The 5519-nt window shown below is 38.8% G+C and overlaps 1 long non-coding RNA gene across 1 annotated transcript; it reads left to right on the top strand.

Annotated features, from left to right (window-relative positions):
* Positions 1-2730: 2730 nt before the first annotated feature.
* On the top strand, positions 2731-5519 carry LOC148296404 (uncharacterized). Its single transcript, XR_015834094.1, has 3 exons — positions 2731-2812; positions 3588-3655; positions 5294-5519. It is a non-coding gene; the product is annotated as an uncharacterized LOC148296404 (long non-coding RNA).

Genomic DNA, 5519 nt, shown 5'->3' with positions numbered 1-5519 from the left:
ATACACACATAGCCTAGCATCACTTCAATGAGTTCATTCATGAATGAGAGCAAGCACATGATATCTGCAAAAGAGAATCATCCTTAGTATTCAATCAAAATGAAATGATGAGATCAATTAGAGTGAATTGAAGAAAATAAGTATGGATGAGAAATAGAACACTTTAAACCCTCTCAAGAAAGCAATTAGGCTCGATATAGCTCACTAGGGTAGTCTCCACTATTTTCCTTCAAGAATTTGAGCATGGTACTTTAGCCACCAGAATTCTAAGAGCAAAAGCTTTGTGAAGTGCAAAATTCTGATATGAAAACCTCAAATAGCAGCTCCATAGCATTGATTGTATGACATTCTTAAAAAAAAAAAATTAGTGATAAGAGAACGAAAATTGAAAACACAAATGGATAAGAAAATTGAAATTGAAAACCTTCCCCCCAAACCTAAATTGAACATTGTCCTCAATGTTAAAGCAAAGTAAAGATGATTGAGAACATGTAAATGATAAGGGGAAAAGTTAAGAAGAAGGTTTAGAAAGAAAAAAAAAAAATGAATATATAAGCAACTCACAGATGACCAGTTAAGGGCCTCAGAAAACACAGCCAGGGGATCCGGGAAGGTTGGAGGGGTCACAATGGTCCCGCTTAAAACCCAAACTTCTTAGACACCGAAGGTGTCGCCTAAAGAACTCCTAGACACTGTATTGACGGAAGTGCTCACTGGAGTTACCATAAGTTAGCTCATATGAAAAATCTTTTTAAATTTTTAAATTTTTTTAATTTTTTTTTAAATTTTTATAAAAAAAGAAACAGAAATTTAAAATAATAACAAGTAAAGAGAAAGGATTGAAATGCTCCCCCTTGATGCGATTAGGTCGATTGCTACCAAGCACCTTCTTCTTGAACACATGGGTTGCCTCCCAAGAAGCGCCTTAGTTACTGTCTTGGCAAGACATTGTGCAATCAGCTAAGTTGATGGTACGAAGGGAAGTTCTCTAAGCTTGTAAACACACCCCAAGGGGGGGAGCTCTCAAACACTTCTCTAGAGCTCCCTTCCCTTCTCTCCCTCAAATTCTCTTAATTTTGCTTTCTAGTTCTCAATTCTAGCTTTCCTTTTGCTTCTTAGTTGTAGTTTATTTTTCTTTGTAATGTAAATTCTTTTCTTAAGTTTTCAAGTTGAATTAGTTTCCAAGTTTCAATTATGGTTTTTGTTCTTATTCATAGGTTTGGGGGTATTTGATGAGCACATAAACTATCACATTTATTATCCCTAAATATATTTGTTAGTAATTGATTTTCTTACAATTTTAGTTAATTAGGTTTGTTTTTCACTTTTGCACTTGCTTACATACCCATTACATAATTGATGATGATTTCATTATTTTATCTTAAGGTTGAAGAAGATCATTGGATGCTAGTAGGCAAATGGGTGCAACACTTAACCAAAAGAAAGGATTGAATAACAAAAGCAAGTAGAAGTGGAGCAACAATTGAAGAAAAGAAGAAATATTAAGATGAGGGTTACGGTTGTGCATTGAAGAAGATGAAGAATTTGGAAAATGGAGTCATCAACACTATGGAATAAGTAATGGAAGCAAATTGGCTATTGGTTTGATGGCCAGTGGAATACATATTAGTGGTGGAGGAGGATGGGGAGTAGGAGGATGAGGTGGTGGTGGTGGCAATGGTTGTGGAGGTAGTGAATGTGGTTTTTGTTAAACGTAAATTACGGTTTTTTACTGTAACAAAAAAAATTCAGGTTAGAAACTAGGTACCAGAAACAAGATTTGTCATCCCACAGTTGCAATCCTTTAATATAATCAACTTATACTTTCATATATTGCAAAAATCTAATGTCATAGCTCGTGACAATAAAATCTAATGTTTTTTTTTTCTCGTTCTTGATGTCCCTTAACCCCAGCATGCTCTGTCGTATTTGTACAAGCTGAATTTGTATCTTACCAATACAAGATTTGAACTCAACCCTATTGATCCCAACTCCAAATTACATCCAATTACCAATTGCACCCCATAAACCCTAATTGTCACGCCCCGAATTTTCAACAACAATTAATCTGCAAATTTAAACAGAACAACCAACAATCCGGGACGCGAAGTTCGGAACCTTCGACAAAAGTACCTAGAAATTTAAACTTTTCTTTCTTGATACAACACCACTGTTCCTGTAATGACCTCAAAAATAATATTTGGTTTTATTATTTTGTGGAAAATCTTTTTAAGTCATGTGACTATTTTGGGTGTTGTATGAATTTGGTTTGATGTGAAAAGATTGGAATTAAGTGAGTTTAATCGCAAATTGGGACAAAAATACCCATATAATGAAGTTTATGATTTTTCAAAGGAAGTATAAGAAATTGAAGTGAGAAAATTATGATTTTTGAATTGGAAAATCGAGATTGATCTCACGAACATGTAGGCGCAAACGGTTCGTGAATCCGAGTTGAAACGAAGAAGTTATACTCGTTTGAAGTTTCAGCGACTAAATTGCAAACAGAGACTTTGCCTATAAATTTCAGATGGACACTGTTGGGATTCATAATTTGCAATTGAACCCGGAGGTTTGAAAGCTCGTCGGAGAGGCGATTTCCGGCGGCTGTTGCGGCGGCTTACGGTGGAGGTGATCGACACCACCAACTCAGATAGGAAGCCTGCTATCTTGTGAACATAACCCAAGAAGAATCAGAGCCATCGGAGGTGCGGTGAAGGCAGGGCTACTCCGCGAAGTCGGTTCGTCAATAGTGAAATCAGCAACTTCAACCAGCGGTTTGAGCCACTTACACTCCGAATTGGACCTCGAGGTAAGAATTAAAGTTGTTCTACTCAGTATTACGAACATTTTAGCATAGGTCTTGACCGGCGATTTTAGGGTGGTCCGTCGCCGGAATAGTACCCGAACCACCACCGGCGGTGGCGGCGGGTGGCGGCGCAGGGTGGCGATTCTGAGTTAGGGCTTTAGAGACAGAATGTAGTCCTGGAGTTACTGAACATGATAGTATGTTTAAATTGTTGAGATTCAGTCGTTTAATCGACGATCGGAGCCTCACAAATGTGGACCATTGATTGGAGATGATCGGACCGTTGGATAGTATCAAATTTTAATTATGTTGTAGCTGGTGTTGTGAGGAGTCTGTAGGTTCAGACAGATTGATGATCGGACTTCCCGATCTTAAGTTATTAAATTTCAAAGTTAAAGCGAGCGATCGCCATTCGATCGTGTAATGTAGAATAATCCAACCGTTGGATTGGGCCCAAATTGTCGCATGGTGATGTCGGGACTATTTAGAGTCCATTGGTGCGATCGGATTTGGAATCCGAGGTTGTGGGCCCAGGGCGGATTTTTGGGGTGTCGGTTAGACATGTGGGACCCACGGGACCCAAATAGTGACCTTTTGGACAATGGGTGTCATTGGTCATGATTCGACGTCGACAGCACGTACGTCACAGTTTTGGAGTTGGTTGGATGAGATTTGATCACTTTGGATCCCCGGTAGGTCCAAAGGGCAATTTCGTCATTAGATGCGAAATCTTGGATTTTGAAGGTTTGTGCTAAGTTGGGTTATGTACTTTGCTTAGGTATTGTTGGAGTTTGAATTGCTCGTTGAGGATTCGTTAAGTTGTTGAAGACGCAGCTTGGACGAGAGGTGAGTAAAACCATCCTAATCGTGAGTAAAGTCACGAATTATTATATTTATTATAATGTGACCTTGGATAATGTTAATGGCTATAATTAACATGTTGGTTGTGATTTTATAAAATGTTTTAATTGATTTAAAACACATGAACTTGTTCATCAACGGTTCATGAGGTAAGTGAAACTTATTTTGTTTTGAATTAATACTTTTTATTAGAGATTTTGGTGTTTAACCATATAACATATGTTGTGGATTAGTCCTGGAAAATGGGCCGGGCCTGGCCCGGCCCTAAGAGGTGTGAGCCCAAGCCCTAATTAGTAACGGGCTTTTTCAGCCCTAAGGAGTGATCGGGCCGGGCCGGGCCAGCCCTATGTCAAATATACAAAGCCCAGGCCCTACCCATGGGCCTAACATTTTCGGGCTTATGATCGGGCCAACGATTCGGGCCTATTTAGCCATATGAAATGGGCCATTATTTTATGCTTTATTCAACTCATTTCCACTTCTTTATGGCCTCCCACTACCCGTTGTCTGCCTTGGATTGGATGCCCTTATTTCTTTCAACTTCCGACTTTCAACAAAGAAAAGTTGCTTTACCAACTTTTGTTCAAAACAAAGTGGGTACTTTTAAGACAAGTTGGCAGACAATGTTGTTCCAAACTTCTCACCAAAAACAAAAAAAGTTGTTCAAAACAAACTTGTCTAGCGGATAGAAATATAAAAATATATTATCATATAATATAATTAAAATTAAATTAATTAATTAATTATAATCGGGCCGGGCCGGGCTTTTAAAGGGCTTAGAAATGAAGCCCAAGCCCTACATTTAAGCCTTCGGGCCGGGCTAAGCCCGTCCATTACTTCGGACCGGGCTAAGCCCGTCCATTACTTCGAGCCGGGTAAGCCCACACATCAAAAAATCGGGCCGGGTTCGGGCTAGCCCATCGGACCTGGGCTTTATTTCCAGGCCTATTGTGGATGTATGGTGGAAATTCATTCGTGAATAACCACATAAATATATATAATAAATATGTATTGCTGTGATTGGTGTATTTGGCTATAAAACAATGTTTAATGTGAAACTACATTTTATATTGTTTTGGTGTTGGTATTTTGGTGTTTTGGTGTTGATGGATTTAGGTGAGAATACCTTGAATCCCTTCTGAGTTTGTCAGGTGGGCATTCTCGTGGCAAATAATGAGGGATAAATTACCCTAGGGAGCAAGACCCAAGAACAGTTAGAGCTGTAGTCTGGCGCCATCTAGTACTCATGACTGGAGTGTAATCATGAGTGAACACTACTTTGGTGTTTTGTAGTGTTATAGATTAGAGGTTCATAGTATTATCTCTTCTATCTGTCAAATAAATGACGTGTTAAAACTACTTTGAAATAAAGAGTTTTGGTGTGGTCACAGGTGGTGATCGAAACAGTTCTTTAAATAAAATAAAAGAATTATGATTGTGATGATATTGATGATTATGATTACCTTGGTTATACAAGGATTGTGGTGTGCTAATGAAAGTGCATGTGTTTGTATATTATGTGTAATTGACATATTGTACTGTGGACGTGGTTGACTCATACAAGCTTTAGAAAGCTTACCGGGTTGTTCTGTGGTGAACCCGGTGCACTATTCAATGGTGTAGGGGAAAATCCTGCAGGTGGTAGAGACCGTGAGCAGGACAATAAAGGTGAGGAGCAGGAGGCTCGTTAGTGGTTCCACAGAGTGCAAAGTGTGGTGTGAGAGTATTGGTGAGTGTTAGACTTCCGCTGTGTGAAATGAACTCTGAGGAGCAGATTTTGTAATATAATGATTGTTCATTTATTATGTGAGTTTGTAATGCAATATTTGACTCAGAAGAGTTGAGTCAT

The sequence above is a fragment of the Prunus avium genome, chromosome 2 (assembly GCF_965620075.1).
Source record: "Prunus avium chromosome 2, drPruAviu1.hap1.1, whole genome shotgun sequence".
Lineage (NCBI taxonomy): Eukaryota > Viridiplantae > Streptophyta > Magnoliopsida > Rosales > Rosaceae > Prunus > Prunus avium.
This window is presented reverse-complemented; position numbering and strand designations above follow the sequence as displayed.